This window comes from Pseudophryne corroboree, assembly GCF_028390025.1.
Source record: "Pseudophryne corroboree isolate aPseCor3 chromosome 3 unlocalized genomic scaffold, aPseCor3.hap2 SUPER_3_unloc_9, whole genome shotgun sequence".
Classification (NCBI taxonomy): Eukaryota; Metazoa; Chordata; class Amphibia; order Anura; family Myobatrachidae; genus Pseudophryne; species Pseudophryne corroboree.
Genome location: NW_026967585.1, coordinates 649,396 through 667,235, shown reverse-complemented (window position 1 = coordinate 667,235; position 17,840 = coordinate 649,396). Strand labels below are relative to the sequence as shown.

General features: G+C 47.6%; 1 pseudogene; it reads left to right on the top strand.

Moving 5' to 3' along the window:
• The window catches only part of LOC134984880 (zinc finger protein 850-like), a 213,417-nt pseudogene that overhangs the window by 66,515 nt on the left and 129,062 nt on the right, over window positions 1-17,840 (top strand).

The window sequence follows — 17,840 nt, the reverse complement described above, 5'->3', positions numbered from 1 at the left end:
GATGTATGAGATACACCAGAGAGTGTGGTGAGGAGACTGGTCAGATCTCTGGGCTGGTAACACACAGTGACATGATGTGAGGGGGGAGAGCAGGAGTATAATAGGGGCTCATGGCTCCTGACTCCCTCACTGGGAAAATATATATTCCTCATTAGTTTGTACCGACAGAGGAGGGTGTAGGATAAGAGATTGCTGTAGTGACTGAGCAAGGAGAATATGTGACTCTTTTCTGTAATAAGTGTTTATTACTCACCTGTGCTGATATCTGTAGGGATTTCTTCCTCCTTACACTGCTGATCACCTCTCACATACGTCTCTTCTTCTCCTTCTGTATCTTCTGTCTTTATATCAGTCACATACGTCTCTTCTTCTCCCTCTATATCTTCTGCCTTTATATCAGTCACATACGTCTCTTCTTTTCCCTCTGTATCTTCTATCTTAATGTCAGTGAGACATTCATCCTAAATAGCCCATAAAACAATATACATTAATAATAGTATATTAATAGTATAACAGTGTATAAGACACACACAGCTCCTCTGCACATTATATAGTGACAGTCACTTTGTTATATTGGTGAGACCCTAAATCCCACCTACCTGATCCTCCTGTGGGATCCTGTGATTCTCCTCTGTACAATCCTGGGTATACAGTGGATGGGAACATCTCTCTGGGGTATCTCTGTTACTGGGCCCATCTGTAGGAGACACACAGTGACTGAGTACAGTGTATATATGTGATTATCAGATGATGTGTGTATATAGGGGGCCCAATACCTGCTCTCCCCTGTACAATACATGACAGTCTCCTCTTACCCAGTGATAAGAGGGGTCGGTGATTCTCCATCATCACGTCCTTGTACAGACCCCTGTGTTCCTCTATACACTCCACCTCCTGCATGGAGACATAGACAGTGACATCCTGACACCTTATAGGAACCTGACACACACACAGTGATACAGTCATCACCCAGACACATCCCCTGGTGTTACTGTATAATGTCCCATTCCCAGCAGTCACCTCTCCAGTCATCACCCAGACACATCCCCCGGTGTTACTGTATAATGTCCCATTCCCAGCAGTCACCTCTCCAGTCATCACCCGGACACGTCCCCTGGCGTTACTGTATAATGTCCCATTCCCAGCAGTCACCTCTCCAGTCATCACCCAGACACGTCCCCTGGTGTTACTGTATAATGTCCCATTCCCAGCAGTCACCTCTCCAGTCATCACCCAGACACATCCCCTGGTGTTACTGTATAATGCCCCATTCCCAGCAGTCACCTCTCCAGTCATCACCCAGACACATCCCCTGGTGTTACTGTATAATGCCCCATTCCCAGCAGTCACCTCTCCAGTCATCACCCAGACACGTCCCCTGGTGTTATTGTATAATGTCCCATTCCCAGCAGTCACCTCTCCAGTCATCACCCAGACACGTCCCCTGGTGTTACTGTATAATGTACCATTCCCAGCAGTCACCTCTCCAGTCATCACCCAGACACGTCCCCCGGTGTTACTGTATAATGCCCCATTCCCAGCAGTCACCTCTCCAGTCATCACCCAGACACGTCCCCCGGTGTTACTGTATAATGCCCCATTCCCAGCAGTCACCTCTCCAGTCATCACCCAGACACATCCCCCGGTGTTACTGTATAATGCCCCATTCCCAGCAGTCACCTCTCCAGTCATCACCCAGACACATCCCCTGGTGTTACTGTATAATGTCCCATTCCCAGCAGTCACCTCTCCAGTCATCACCCAGACACATATCTTGGTGTTACTGTATAATGCCCCATTCCCAGCAGTCACCTCTCCAGTCATCACCCAGACACATCCCCTGGTGTTACTGTATACTGCCCCATTCCCAGCAGTCACCTCTCCAGTCATCACCCAGACACGTCCCCTTCCCAGCAGTCACCTCTCCAGTCATCACCCAGACACATCCCCTGGTGTTACTGTATAATGCCCCATTCCCAGCAGTCACCTATCCAGTCATCACCCAGGCACATCCCCTGGTGTTACTGTATAATGTCCCATTCCCAGCAGTCACCTCTCCAGTCATCACCCAGACACGTCCCCTGGTGTTACTGTATAATGTCCCATTCCCAGCAGTCACCTCTCCAGTCATCACCCAGACGCATTCCCTGGTGTTACTGTATAATGTCCCATTCCCAGCAGTCACCTCTCCAGTCATCACCCAGACGCATTCCCTGGTGTTACTGTATAATGTCCCATTCCCAGCAGTCACCTCTCCAGTCATCACCCAGACGCATCCCCTGGTGTTACTGTATAATGTCCCATTCCCAGCAGTCACCTCTCTCCAGTCATCACCCAGACACATCCCCTGGTGTTACTGTATAGTGTCTCATTCCCAGCAGTCACCTCTCCAGTCATCACCCAGACACATCCCCTGGTGTTACTGTATAATGTCCCATTCCCAGCAGTCACCTCTCCAGTCATCACCCAGACACATCCCCTGGTGTTACTGTATAATGTCCCATTCCCAGCAGTCACCTCTCTCCAGTCATCACCCAGACACATCCCCTGGTGTTACTGTATAATGTCCCATTCCCAGCAGTCACCTCTCTCCAGTCATCACCCAGACACATCCCCTGGTGTTACTGTATAGTGTCTCATTCCCAGCAGTCACCTCTCCAGTCATCACCCAGACACATCCCCTGGTGTTACTGTATAATGTCCCATTCCCAGCAGTCACCTCTCCAGTCATCACCCAGACACATCCACTGGTGTTACTGTATAATGTCCCATTCCCAGCAGTCACCTCTCTCCAGTCATCACCCAGACACATCCCCTGGTGTTACTGTATAATGTCCCATTCCCAGCAGTCACCTCTCTCCAGTCATCACCCACACACATCCCCTGGTGTTACTGTATAGTGTCTCATTCCCAGCAGTCACCTCTCCAGTCATCACCCAGACACATCCCCTGGTGTTACTGTATAGCAGTGTTTTTCAACCTTTTTTACTCGCGGCACACCGAACAATATTTTAAAATTAGGGTGAATACTTCCCTGCGCTGGAAATGTTGATGCTGCAAAGAAGTATACGTTCCGGAGTTATCCACCGGAAGAGACAAACAATACTAGGGTACAAGATTTGTATACAATTGCGCTTCAACACTGGATGAAAAAAGAAATAGTATAGTCCGATTTGTTCAGAAAAAAGCAAGTCTCTGATCTTAAATTCCAGAAAGGTTTTCTTCCGACAGGTTTTACATAGAGGAATAAGACAAAAATACAATTTTTCAGTATATGATAATTTTCTGGAAAGTCACATAAATCGTATTGGGAGACTATGGGGTGTAGAGATTCCACTCCTTTGTGTCTTAAGAAGATGTTCTAGGATCACCCGAAGAGTGTGTTTTTAGTCGTAAACACAGAATGCTCACTTTTCTTGCTTACTTCGACAAATGTGTGACAACTCCTATAAAGGTATCTTTGGGACTTTCATGTAAAGCCTCGCTCCCGAAAGTTCCTAATTTACTGGATTATTCTCCACCATAAGGAACGTCGGAGGAAAAAGCAAAATGAAATCCAATGTGTAGCATTTGCCTTTAGGCTTACAAATAGGGGTACGGGGAGTATGTAAATAGATATAGGTAGACCCTTTCTCCTCTGTGTGGTTATTTCACTTTAAGGGACCACCCAGATGTTTATGTGATAAGTATACAAGAACGGGATGCTCACTTTAAAGCTTACATAAAAAAAGAGCTTTGCAGACATATAAAGGTATCTTTCATAGGAAGTTCAACATAATATGCTTACACGTAAGCTTACTTGAAAATTGTGTGGTATGTTCACGTAGCAGTTTCTTTCAAAAAAGCTTCCAGATTATTCACCATCAGAAAAGATTTCCTATTTAACTGGATTATTCTCCACCATGAGGAACGTCGGAGAAAAAAGCAAAATGAAATCCAATGTGTAGTATTTTCCTTTAGACTTACAAATAGGGGTACGGGGAGTATGTAAATAGATATAGGTAGACCCTTTCTCCTCTGTGTAGTTATTTCACATTAAAGGACCACCCAGATGTTTGTGTGATAAATATACAAAAACGGGATGCTCACTTTAAAGCTTACATAAAATGAGAGCTTTACAGACATATAAAGGTATCTTTCATAGGAATTTCAACATAATATGCTTACACGTAAGCTTACTTGAAAATTGCGTGGTATGTTCACGTAGCGGAGAAACGGGGGAGTGTCTGGGCGAACGCTGGGTGTGTTTATGACGTCAACCAGGAACGACAAGCACTGAACTGATCGCACAGGCAGAGTAAGTCTGAAGCTACTCAGAAACTGCTAACTCGTTTGTAATCGCAATATTGCGCATACATCGGTCGCACATTTAAGAAGCTAAGATTCACTCCCAGTAGGCGACGGCTTAGCGTGTGTAACTCTGCTACATTCGCCTTGCGAGCGAACAACTCGGAATGAGGGCCTATATGACAACACAGGTCGCTCCCCCTGTACAGCACAATGCCACAGGACACAACACCTGTAATGTCCCGGGTATAGAATTACGGTAAGGGTGGGTTCTGCGCCACCTGTATTACGGTAACAGCGGGGTCTGCACCACATGTATTACGGTAACAGCGGGGTCTGCGTCACCTGTATTACGGTAACAGCGGGGTCTGCGTCACCTGTATTACGGTAACAGCGGGGTCTGCGCCACATGTATTACTGTAATGACGGGGTCTGCGCCTCCTGTATTACGGTAACGGCGGGGTCTGCGTCACCTGTATTACTGTAACGGCGGAATCTGCGCCACCTGTCTTACGGTAACAGCGGGGTCTGCGCCACATGTATTACTGTAACGGCGGGGTCTGCGTCACATTACTGTAATGGCGGGGTCTGCACCACCTGTATTACGGTAACGGCGGAGTCCCTGCCCCCTGTATTACGGTAACGGCGGGGTATGCGCGACATGTATTACAGTAATAGGACACTAGAGTGTCAGCCACCTGTACAGGGATAATGCAGCACCAGAGGCTGCTCCAGCTGCACTATAACAAGGCACCAGAGGCTGCTCCCCCTGTAGTACAGAACCTGACACCAGAGCTGCTCAGCCTATAGAATAATAATAATAATATCATTACCTGCTGCCAGACACAGCAATGGCTGCTCTCTGCTCCTGCTGCCTTGTGGGAATGATAGAAGGAAGGCGGAGCTCAGACCAGGAGAAAATGGCCGCCGCTCCTGACGTCACTACACGGCCAGGGAACCTATTGCTGCTGCCGGACTGGTCTACAAGAAAATGGCCGCCGGCCTCCTGCACTGAGGATATGTATGTTAATATTCATTAGCAGAGAGCGGGGCTGTGGGCGGGTTGAAGGAGGGGAGGGGCCAGTAACCAATAAGCAGCCTGTGCCAATCATGCCCTACTTCCGGACTATGCGTTCCAGCTTACTTCCGTATTGTGCGTTCCACATACAGGAAGTGAGTTTTCATCGACTGTTGCAGCCACCCAGTGTCCGTGGAGATCAGGTAATGGCGTCTTACTATACAGGGGGAGCAGCCTGTGGTGTCCTGTTATTAATATTATACAGGGAAGCAGCCTGTGGTGTCCTAATATTATTATTATACAGGGGGAGCAGCCTGTGGTGTCCTGTTATTATTACTATACAGGGGGAGCAGCCTGTGGTGTCCTGTTGTTATTATTATTATACAGGGGGAGCAGCCTGTGGTGTCCTGTTATTATTACTATACAGGGGAGCAGCCTGTGGTGTCCTGTTATTATTATTATTATTATTATTATTATTATACAGGGGGAGCGGCCTAAGGTGTCCTATTATTATTATACAGAGGGAGCAGCCTGTGGTGTCCTGTTGTTATTATTATTATTATTATACAGGGGTAGCGGCCTAAGGTGTCCTGTTGTTGTTATTGTTATTATTATACAGGGGGAGCAGCATGTGGTGTCCTGTTATTATTACTATACAGGGGAGCAGCCTGTGGTGTCCTGTTATTATTATTATTATTATTATTATTATTATTATACAGGGGGAGCGGCCTAAGGTGTCCTGTTGTTGTTATTATTATTATTATACAGAGGGAGCAGCCTGTGGTGTCCAGTTATTATTATTATTATTATTATTATTATTATACAGGGGGAGCGGCCTAAGGTGTCCTGTTGTTGTTGTTGTTGTTGTTATTATTATAATACAGAGGGAGCGGCCTGTGGTGTCCTGTTGTTGTTATTATTATACAGAGGGAGCAGCCTGTGGTGTCCTGTTATTATTATTATTATTATTATTATTATTATTATTATTATACAGGGGGAGCGGCCTAAGGTGTCCTGTTGTTGTTGTTATTATTATTATTATACAGAGGGAGCAGCCTGTGGTGTCCTGTTATTGTTATTATACAGGGGGAGCAGCCTGTGGTGTCCTGTTGTTAATATTTTTATACATGGGGAGTGGCCTGTGGTGCCCTGTTGTTATTACTGTTATACAGAGGGAGCAGATGTTTGTGTACGGTTATTATTATCCAGGAACAGCAGCTTGTGGTGTCCTGGTAGTATTATTATTATACATTGTGAGTGGTGGTGATGTCCTACAATACTGGATGAATGGCCTGAGGTGTCCTGCTTTTAAAGACATCTGTTATTATTTTTATACTGGGGTGCAGCCTTTAGTGTCATTATTATAAAATGTATTAAATGTAATTGTGGGGATTGAAAATATTGCTCAGTATGAAGCAAATGTATATCACACACCTGGGAGTGTCACAGTGGCATCACTTATATCTATAGTAATAATACAGAGACATGACTGGGGAGGTGAGGGGATCTGGGAGCGTCACAGTGGCATTACTTATATCTGTAGTAATAATACAGAGACAAGACTGGGGAGGTGAGAGGATCTGCGGTTGTCACAGTGAGATCACTTATATCTATAGTAATAATATAGGGACATGACTGACGAGGTGAGGGAATCTCGGAGCGTCACAGTGACATCACATATCTTTAGTAATGTAACTCCTCTTTACCTGGGGGTACAGTGTATATGTGCAATGTGCCTCCACCCAAGCTATTTAGAGCCCAATACTCTAATCGCTTAGGAAATAACCTACCCCTGCCTATAACATTAGTATGTGATGTAAGCAGATAGGACTATGCACATTTACCTATCGTACCTTTCCTTTGTGATTTCAGGCTCTTCCACAGATACGGAGACAGTTCCACCCTTAAGTATACTAGTTTTAATATGTAAGAAGTTATAGGCCACCTTATACAGTTATATCATATAATACTCAAACCATGAACCGTTCTTCTAATATACCCCACCTATACATAATAATATACCCCACCTATACATAATAATATACTCCACCTATACATAATAATATACTCCACCTATACATAATAATATACCCCACCTATACATAATAATATACCCCACCTATACATAATAATATACCCCACCTATACATAAGGTAATGCATGCAATACAGAGCATACGATTCCATAAGAAAGTTGTGGGGCTGCGTTTGAAAAACCACCCGGGTTCTCTTACTATAATCGTGCACGGTTGGGGCCCTTTCGTGTCTGTGTATAAGACGTACTCTTGGTTATATGGGTATCCACTTGGAGCAATTGTCCTCACGATTGTTGAGCAATCCCTACTTCACGGCAATGAATAGCATGGTTTCCATGGAAGATCTAATTGTAGCGCTCCTAGACAACCTGAAACAGGAAGGTAGTACGTAGAGCTCTCCACCCTGGAATCCCTGACACCCGTGGTCTACTCGTTACATATAGTGGGGTGATGATCTGTGTTACCTGTCCCAGTATAAGCATAGCCCCACTGTAGATCCGTGGGGGTGGCTCCAGAACATACAGAAGTCCCGGTTATTGGCTCCTGTCTCTGATAGGTGGGGGGTGCTTAGTCTCTGTAATGTATAATTTCCAAGTTTAGGTGACCCTGCGCCCTCTCCTAGCTGCTTTCATCATTATACACCACCGCACTCTGTATCACTGCTACCCGGCTGGTCATTATCTAATAGATATGGAGTCTCTAGAGGTGCTATTTATACTCCTCAGATCCACCGATGCTGCTGGTCCCTGTGCTACTGTGCTGGGGACTGGTACTTTAATAGTTAAAGGATGATAGGGGAGTATGCAGATTAGCAGGATTTATAGGGGGATATCCTGCACTTACAATGATAGTGTGCCCGGTCTGGACCTCCCCCCCGACTCCGCCTCCACCAACAACCGGGCTCTTCCTGTCTTCCTGCGGGTTGGATGGGATGAGGGGCACAGCTCGGGGGAGGGGGGGGGGAACTGTCTGCTACTGCTGGACTCCTGCTAGCTGCTGCCCGAACTGCGATCTCCTTCCATGTACTAGCCTGCCCCGCCAGCGCTCCGCCTCCCAGCACTCTCGGTGACAACCAGGCAACGGGACGTCCCTGCTCGGCGTCCACCAGGGGAAATTAACACAGCGCTTCTCACCCACAGCGGAAGACATCCAATTCCTTTCCCCCACAGGGGCTCTCTCACTCGCAGGGAACCGCCTTCCTGTAAGCTCCCTCGTCTCAGCTGCCAGCCTTTTTCTCTCCCCTTAGTCAGCCCACCAACAAAACCGCCACTACACGCGCTCAGCCACCTCTCTCAGCACACGGGACCTCTGGAAGCTTCTCCGTGATCTCCCCCGCGCACTGCGCACTTACCAGAGTCCCCTCACCTTCAGCAGGCACAGAATGATAACATGCATAAACACTATACATTATTGGATCACTAGAAAGATCCAAGTTATTATCACATATATGGTATGCATCAGTTGGCAGCATCTCTATTACCTTATAGATCTACACATTCATTAATTGATTTGCCCCCTCATAGTGTCCCAAGGCCTTCAAATCACTAGAGTACTACAGTAATAATACAGGGACATGACTGGGGAGGTGAGGGGATCTGGGAGCGTCACAATAACGTCACTTCTATCTATAGTAATAATGCAGGGACATAACTGGGGAGGTGAGGGCTCTGGGAGCATCACAGTGACATCACTTATATCTATAGTAATAATACAGGGACATGACTCGGGAGGTGAGGGGATCTGGGAGCGTCACAATAACGTCACTTCTATCTATAGTAATAATACAGGGACATGACTGGGTCTGAGGAGACTTGGGAGTACAGTAACACCAGGATATGTGTCTGGGTGATGACTGGAGAGGTGACTGCTGGGAATGGGACATAATACAGTAACACCAGGGGATGTGTCTGGGTGATGACTGTATCACTGTGTGTGTCAGGTTCCTATAAGACAGAGCTGGCCAAACTAGTCCTCGAGATCTACCAACAGTTCACATTTTCCAGACCACCTAGCTGGTGCACAGGTGTAGTCATTACTAATTAAGATGTGCTGAATTCATTCCTAACTGACAATTCTACAGATCTCCAGGAGGCCTGGAAAACATGAACTGTTGGTAGATCTCGAGGACCGGTTTGGCCAGCCCTGCTATAAGGTGTCAGGATGTCACTGTCTATGTCTCCATGCAGGAGGAGGAGTATATAGAGGAACACAGGGGTCTGTATGAGGACGTGATGATGGAGAATCACCGGCCCCTCACATCACTGGGTAAGAGAAGACTGTCATGTATTGTACAGGGAAGAGCAGGTATGGGGGCCCCTATATACACACATCACCTGATAATCACATATATACACTGTACTCAGTCACTGTGTGTCTCCTACAGATGGACCCAGTAACAGAGATACCCCAGAGAGATGTCCCCGTCCTCTGTATTCCCAGGATTGTACAGAGGAGAATCACAGGATCCCACAGGAGGATCAGGTAGGTGGGATTTAGGGTCTCCCCAATATACCAGTGACTGTCACTATATGATCTGTAGAGGAGCTGTGTGTCTTATACACTGATATTACACTGTTTCACCTCAGTTTAGTCTAACAGTATGCAAATGTCATTGTATTTTTTGGGTTATTTAGGTAGAACGTCTTTCTCGTATAAAGGCAGAAGATATAGAGGAAGAAGAAGAAACGTATGTGACTGATATTAAGGTAGAAGATACAGAGGGAGAAGAAGAGACGTATGTGACTTATATGAAGACAGAAGATATAGAGGGAGAAGAAGAGACGTATGTGACTGATATAAAGGCAGAAGATATAGAGGGAGAAGAAGAGACGTATGTGACTGATATAAAGGCAGAAGATATAGAGGGAGAAGAAGAGACGTATATGACTGATATAAAGGCAGAAGATATAGAGGGAGAAGAAGAGACGTATGTGACTGATATAAAGGCAGAAGATACAGAGGGAGAAGAAGAGACGTATGTGACTGATATAAAGGCAGAAGATATAGAGGGAGAAGAAGAGACGTATGTGACTGATATAAAGGCAGAAGATATAGAGGGAGAAGAAGAGACGTATGTGAGGGGTGATCAGCAGTGTAAGGAAGAGGAGATCCCTACAGATATCAGCACAGGTGAGTAATAAACACTTATTACAGAAAAGAGTCACATATTCTCCTTGCTCAGTCACTACAGCAATCTCTTATACTACACCCTCCTCTGTCAGTACAAACTAATGAGGAATATGTATTTTCCCAGTGGGGGAGTCAGGAGCCATCAGCCCCTATTATACTCCTGCTCTCCCCTCACATCATGTCACTGTGTGTTACCAGCCCAGAGATCTGACCAGTCTCCTCCCCACACTCTCTGGTGTATCTCATACATCAGGAGCCATCAGCACATATTATACTTCTGCTCTCCTCCTCACATCATGTCACTGTGTGTTACCAGCCCAGAGATCTGACCAGTTTCCTCCCCACACTCTCTGGTGTATCTCATACATCAGGAGCCATCAGCCTCTATTATTCTCCTTCTCTCCCCCCCACATCATGTCCCTGTGTGGTACCTATGTTTTCACCTGCAGGGTTCACAGTAGTATCCACAGGATATACATTGGGATATGAGGTATCGTCAGCGGATTGGCAGTAATGATCAAAAGGTTTCGGCCTCCCAGAATGCAACAGGCCAGTCTCCTATATCCCGACTCCTGGCTCAGGGAATTCATTTTTCTCTTTGACGTCCTAGTGGATGGTGGGACTTCCGTAAGGACCATGGGGAATAGCGGCTCCGCAGGAGACTGGGCACAAAGTAAAAGCTTTAGGACTAGCTGGTGTGCACTGGCTCCTCCCCCTATGACCCTCCTCCAAGCCTCAGTTAAGATTTTGTGCCCGGCCGAGAAGGGTGCAATCTAGGTGGCTCTCCTGAGCTGCTTAGAAGTAAAAGTATAATTAGGTTTTTTATTTTCAGTGAGTCCTGCTGGCAACAGGCACACTGCAGCGCGGGACTAAGGGGAGAAGAAGCGAACTCACCTGCGTGCAGAGTGGATTGGGCTTCTTGGCTACTGGACATTAGCTCCAGAGGGACGATCACAGGTTCAGCCTGGATGGGTCCCGGAGCCGCGCCGCCGGCCCCCTTACAGAGCCAGAAGAGCGAAGAGGTCCGGAGAAAGCGGCGGCAGAAGACGTTCCTGTCTTCAGATAAGGTAGCGCACAGCACTGCAGCTGTGCGCCATTGCTCTCTGCACACTTCACACTCCGGTCACTGAGGGTGCAGGGCGCTGGGGGGGGAGCGCCCTGAGACGCAATAAAACATGATAAAAACCTTATGTGGCTAAAGAAATGCATCACATATAGCTCCTGGGCTATATGGATGCATTTAACCCCTGCCAGTTTTCCAGAAAAAAGCGGGAGAAAAGGCCGCCTAGAAGGGGGCGGAGCCTATCTCCTCAGCACACAAGCGACATTTTCGCTCACAGCTCCGCTGGAAGGACGGCTCCCTGACTCTCCCCTGCAGTCCTACACTACGGTAACAGGGTAAAACAAGAGAGGGGGGGCACTATTTGGCAAAATAATAATATAAGCAGCTATTTAAGGGAGTAACACTTATATAAGGTTATCCCTATACATATATAGCGCTCTGGTGTGTGCTGGCAAACTCTCCCTCTGTCTCCCCAAAGGGCTAGTGGGGTCCTGTCCTCTATCAGAGCATTCCCTGTGTGTGTGCTGGGTGTCGGTACGATTGTGTCGACATTTATGAGGAGGAAAATGATGTGGAAGCAGAGCAATTGCCTGTGTTAGTGATGTCACCCCCTAGGGAGTCGACACCTGACTGGATGGTCGTGTTTAAAGAGTTACGTGACAGTGTCAGCACTTTGCAAAAAACTGTTGACGACATGAGACAGCCGGCAAATCAATTAGTGCCAGTCCAGGCGTCTCAGACACCGTCAGGGGCGCTAAAACGCCCGCTACCTCAGGTGGTCGACACAGACCCAGACACGGATACTGAATCCAGTGTCGACGGTGAGGAGACAAACGTAATGTCCAGTAGGGCCACACGTTACATGATCACGGCTATGAAGGAGGCGTTGAACATTTCTGACACTACAAGTACCACAAAAAAGGGTATTATGTGGGGTGTGAAAAAACTGCCTGTGGTTTTTCCTGAGTCAGATGAATTAAATGAGGTGTGTGATAAGGCGTGGGTTTCCCCCGATAAAAAACTGCTGATTTCTAATAAATTATTGGCACTATATCCTTTCCCGCCAGAGGTTAGGGCGCGTTGGGAAACACCCCCTAGGGTAGATAAGGCGCTCACACGCTTATCAAAACAAGTGGCGTTACCGTCTCCAGATACGGCCGCCCTCAAGGAACCAGCTGATAGAAGGCTGGAAAATATATCCTAAAAGGTATATACACACATACTGGTGTTATACTGCGACCAGCGATTGCCTCAGCCTGGATGTGCAGTGCTGGGGTGGCTTGGTCAGATTCCCTGACTGAAAATATTGATACCCTGGATAGGGACAGTATATTACTGACTATAGAGCATTTAAAGGATGCATTACTATATATGCGAGATGCACAGAGGGATATTTGCACCCTGGCATCAAGAGTAAGTGCGATGTCCATCTCTGCCAGAAGAAGTTTATGGACACGACAGTGGTCAGGTGATGCTGATTCCAAACGGCATATGGAAGTATTGCGGTATAAAGGGGAGGAGTTATTTGGGGTCGTCTATCAGACCTGGTGGCCACGGCAACGGCTGGAAAGTCCACTTTTTTACCCCAGGTCACTTCTCAGCAGAAAAAGACACCGTCTTTTCAAACTCAGTCCTTTCGTTCCCATAAGAACAAGCGGGCGAAGGGCCACTCATTTCTGCCCCGCGGCAGAGGAAGGGGAAAAAGACTGCACCAGGCAGCTTCTTCCCAGGAGCAGAAGCCCTCCCCCGCTTCTGCCAAGTCTTCAGCATGACGCTGGAGCTTTACAAGCGGACTCAGGCACGGTGGGGGCCCGTCTCAAGAATTTCAACGCGCAGTGGGCTCACTTGCAAGTGGACCCCTGGATCCTGCAGGTAGTATCACAGGGGTACAAATTGGAATTCGAGACGTCTCCCCCTCGAAGATTCCTGAAGTCTGCTCTACCAACGTCTCCCTCCGACAGGGAGGCAGTATTGGAAGCTATTCACAAGCTGTATTCCCAGCAGGTGATAATCAAGGTACCCCTCCTACAACAAGGAAAGGGGTATTATTCAACGCTATTTGTGGTACCGAAGCCGGACGGCTCGGTGAGACCAATTTTAAATCTAAAATCCTTGAACACCTACATAAAAAGGTTCAAGTTCAAGATGGAATCACTCAGAGCAGTGATAGCGAATCTGGAAGAAGGGGACTATATGGTATCTCTAGACATCAAAGATGCTTATCTCCATGTCCCAATCTTCCCTTCTCACCAAGGGTACCTCAGGTTTGTGGTACAAGACTGTCATTATCAGTTTCAGACGCTGCCGTTTGGATTGTCCACGGCACCCCGGGTCTTTACCAAGGTAATGGCCGAAATGGTGATTCTTCTTCGAAGAAAAGGCGTCTTAATTATCCCTTACTTGGACGATCTCCTGATAAGGGCAAGGTCCAGGGAACAGTTGGAGTTCGGAGTAACACTGTCTCAGGCAGTGTTACGTCAGCACGGGTGGATTCTAAATATCCCAAAATCACAGCTGATTCCAACAACACGTCTACTGTTCCTGGGAATGATTCTGGACACAGTCCAGAAAAAGGTGTTTCTCCCGGAGGAGAAGGCCAGGGAGTTATCCGAGCTAGTCAGGAACCTCCTAAAACCAGGCCAGGTGTCAGTGCATCAGTGCACAAGAGTCCTGGGAAAAATGGTAGCTTCTTACGAAGCAATTCCATTCGGAAGATTCCATGCAAGAACGTTTCAGTGGGATCTGCTGGACAAATGGTCCGGATCGCATCTTTAGATGCATCAGCGGATTACCCTATCTCCAAGGACAAGGGTGTCTCTCCTGTGGTGGTTACAGAGTGCTCATCTTCTAGAGGGCCGCAGATTCGGCATTCAGGATTGGATGCTGGTGACCACGGATGCCAGCCTGAGAGGCTGGGGAGCAGTCACACAGGGAAAAAATTTTCATGGCTTGTGGTCAAGCATGGAAACGTCTCTTCACATAAATATCCTGGAACTGAGGGCCATTTACAATGCCCTAAGTCAAGCAAGGCCTCTGCTTCAGGGTCAGTCGGTATTGATCCAATCGGACAACATCACGGCAGTCGCCCACGTCAACAGACAGGGCGGCACAAGAAGCAGGAGGGCAATGGCAGAAGCTGCAAGGATTCTCCGATGGGCGGAAAATCATGTGGTAGCACTGTCAGCAGTGTTCATTCCGGGAGTGGACAACTGGGAAGCAGACTTCCTCAGCAGACACGACCTCCACCCGGGGGAGTGGGGACTTCACCCAGAAGTCTTCCAACTGATTGTAAACCGTTGGGAAAAACCAAAGGTGGACATGATGGCGTCCCGTCTCAACAAAAAACTGGACAGATATTGCGCAAGGTCAAGGGACCCTCAGGCAATAGCGGTGGACGCTCTGGTAACACCGTGGGTGTACCAGTCGGTGTATGTGTTCCCTCCTCTGCCTCTCATACCAAAAGTACTGAGAATCATAAGAAAGAGAGGAGTAAGAACTATACTCGTGGCTCCGGATTGGCCAAGAAGAACTTGGTACCCGGAACTGCAAGAGATGCTCACGGAGGATCCGTGGCCTCTACCTCTAAGAAAGGACCTGCTCCAGCAGGGACCTTGTCTGTTCCAAGACTTACCGCGGCTGCGTTTGACGGCATGGCGGTTAAACGCCGGATCCTGAGGGAAAAAGGCATTCCAGATGAAGTCATCCCTACCCTGATCAAAGCCAGGAAGGATGTAACCGCGAAACATTATCACCGCATTTGGCGAAAATATGTTGCGTGGTGTGAGGCCAAGAAGGCCCCCACAGAAGAATTCCAACTGGGTCGTTTCTTACATTTCCTGCAAGCAGGACTGTCTATGGGCCTAAAATTAGGATCCATTAAGGTTCAAATTTCGGCCCTGTCGATCTTCTTCCAGAAAGAACTGGCTTCACTGCCTGAAGTTCAGACATTTGTCAAAGGAGTACTGCATATACAGCCTCCTTTTGTGCCACCAGTGGCACCTTGGGATCTCAATGTGGTTTTGGATTTCCTAAAATCACATTGGTTTGAACCACTTACCACTGTGGACTTGAAATATCTCACATGGAAGGTGGTAATGCTGTTAGCGCTGGCTTCAGCCAGGCGGGTTTCAGAATTGGCGGCTTTATCATATAAAAGCCCTTACCTAATTTTTCATTCAGATAGGGCAGAATTGAGGACTCGTCCTCAATTTCTCCCGAAGGTGGTTTCAGGTTTTCACATGAACCAACCTATTGTGGTGCCTGCGGCTACTAGGGACTTGGAGGACTCCAAGTTGCTGGACGTAGTCAGGGCCCTGAAAATATATGTTTCCAGGACGGCTGGAGTCAGAAAATCTGACTCGCTGTTTATTCTGTATGCACCCAACAAGCTGGGTGCTCCTGCTTCTAAGCAGACGATTGCTCGTTGGATTTGTAGTACAATTCAGCTTGCACATTCTGTGGCAGGCCTGCCACAGCCAAAATCTGTAAAGGCCCACTCCACAAGGAAGGTGGGCTCGTCTTGGGCGGCTGCCCGAGGGGTCTCGGCTTTACAACTTTGCCGAGCAGCTACGTGATCAGGGGCAAACACGTTTGCTAAATTCTACAAATTTGATACCCTGGCTGAGGAGGACCTGGAGTTCTCTCATTCGGTGCTGCAGAGTCATCCGCACTCTCCCGCCCGTTTGGGAGCTTTGGTATAATCCCCATGGTCCTTACGGAGTCCCAGCATCCACTTAGGACGTCAGAGAAAATAAGAATTTACTCACCGGTAATTCTATTTCTCGTAGTCCGTAGTGGATGCTGGGCGCCCATCCCAAGTGCGGATTGTCTGCAATACTTGTACATAGTTATTGTTACAAAAATCGGGTTATTATTGTTGTGAGCCATCTTTTCAGAGGCTCCTAAGTTTATCATACTGTTAACTGGGTTCAGATCACAAGTTGTACGGTGTGATTGGTGTGGCTGGTATGAGTCTTACCCGGGATTCATAAATCCTTCCTTATTGTGTACGCTCGTCCGGGCACAGTATCCTAACTGAGGCTTGGAGGAGGGTCATAGGGGGAGGAGCCAGTGCACACCAGGTAGTACTAAAGCTTTTAACTTTGTGCCCAGTCTCCTGCGGAGCCGCTATTCCCCATGGTCCTTACGGAGTCCCAGCATCCACTACGGACTACGAGAAATAGAATTACCGGTGAGTAAATTCTTATTTTTACTATAAATACGAAGCCTGTGATAACATCACCTATTTCTGATGCTATGTTTGAACACGCCTGGAAAATCCCAGCCACATAAGTCCTGATTCTTAAGGGTATTTTCATGGCTTAGCCGTGTCCTGAAAAGGATAAGACATATTGGGAGATTTCTCCTGTGGTGCACACCGCTGTGTCCAGATTATCAGATTACTATTACCTGACCCGTCCCCGGTTCAGCATCACTGAAAGAACAGGCTGGCCGCATACTTGAGCCTACACTCCCATTTATATACTCGGCCAGTAAAACTGTCTACAGGCCACCTATTGTGGGTGCATGGGTTTCCAGTACTATTGGAAAGTATGCAGGACCTCTGTTAGAATTTTATATATGTATATAAATGTTCGATTGGTAGGGATGCTCTTTTCTCGACCCTAGGGGCGGGATAACGGTAAGGTCCCGAGGTCCCCGCCTTTTTTTCGGGAAAGGAGGGGCAGGAACAGAATACGACATCTGTTCCACCTACTATTTTCGCATGACGCTTCCCCCTGGAAGTCCACTCAGGTGGGAGACAGGGATCCGCTACGGGTATGCATTACCTACGGTCGCAAGTCAATGACTTAACTGGCTCCCACCTGGTGGAATTATCGAAAGAAATTTGGAAACTAAATCTCTGATTTCTCTGACGTCCTAGTGGATGCTGGGGACTCCGTAAGGACTATGGGGAATAGACGGCTCCGCAGGAGACTGGGCACATCTAAAGAAAGATTTAGGACTATCTGGTGTGCACTGGCTCCTCCCCCTATGACCCTCCTCCAAGCCTCAGTTAGATTTCTGTGCCCGGCTGAGCTGGATGCACACTAGGGGCTCTCCTGAGCTCCTAGAAAGAAAGTATAGTTTTAGGTTTTTTATTTTACAGTGAGACCTGCTGGCAACAGGCTCACTGCACCGAGGGACTAAGGGGAGAAGAAGCGAACCTACCTAAGTGATGGTAGCTTGGGCTTCTTAGGCTACTGGACACCATTAGCTCCAGAGGGATCGCACACAGGACCCGACCTCGTCGTCCGGAGCCGCGCCACCGTCCCCCTTACAGAGCCAGAAGCAAGAAAGTCCGGAAA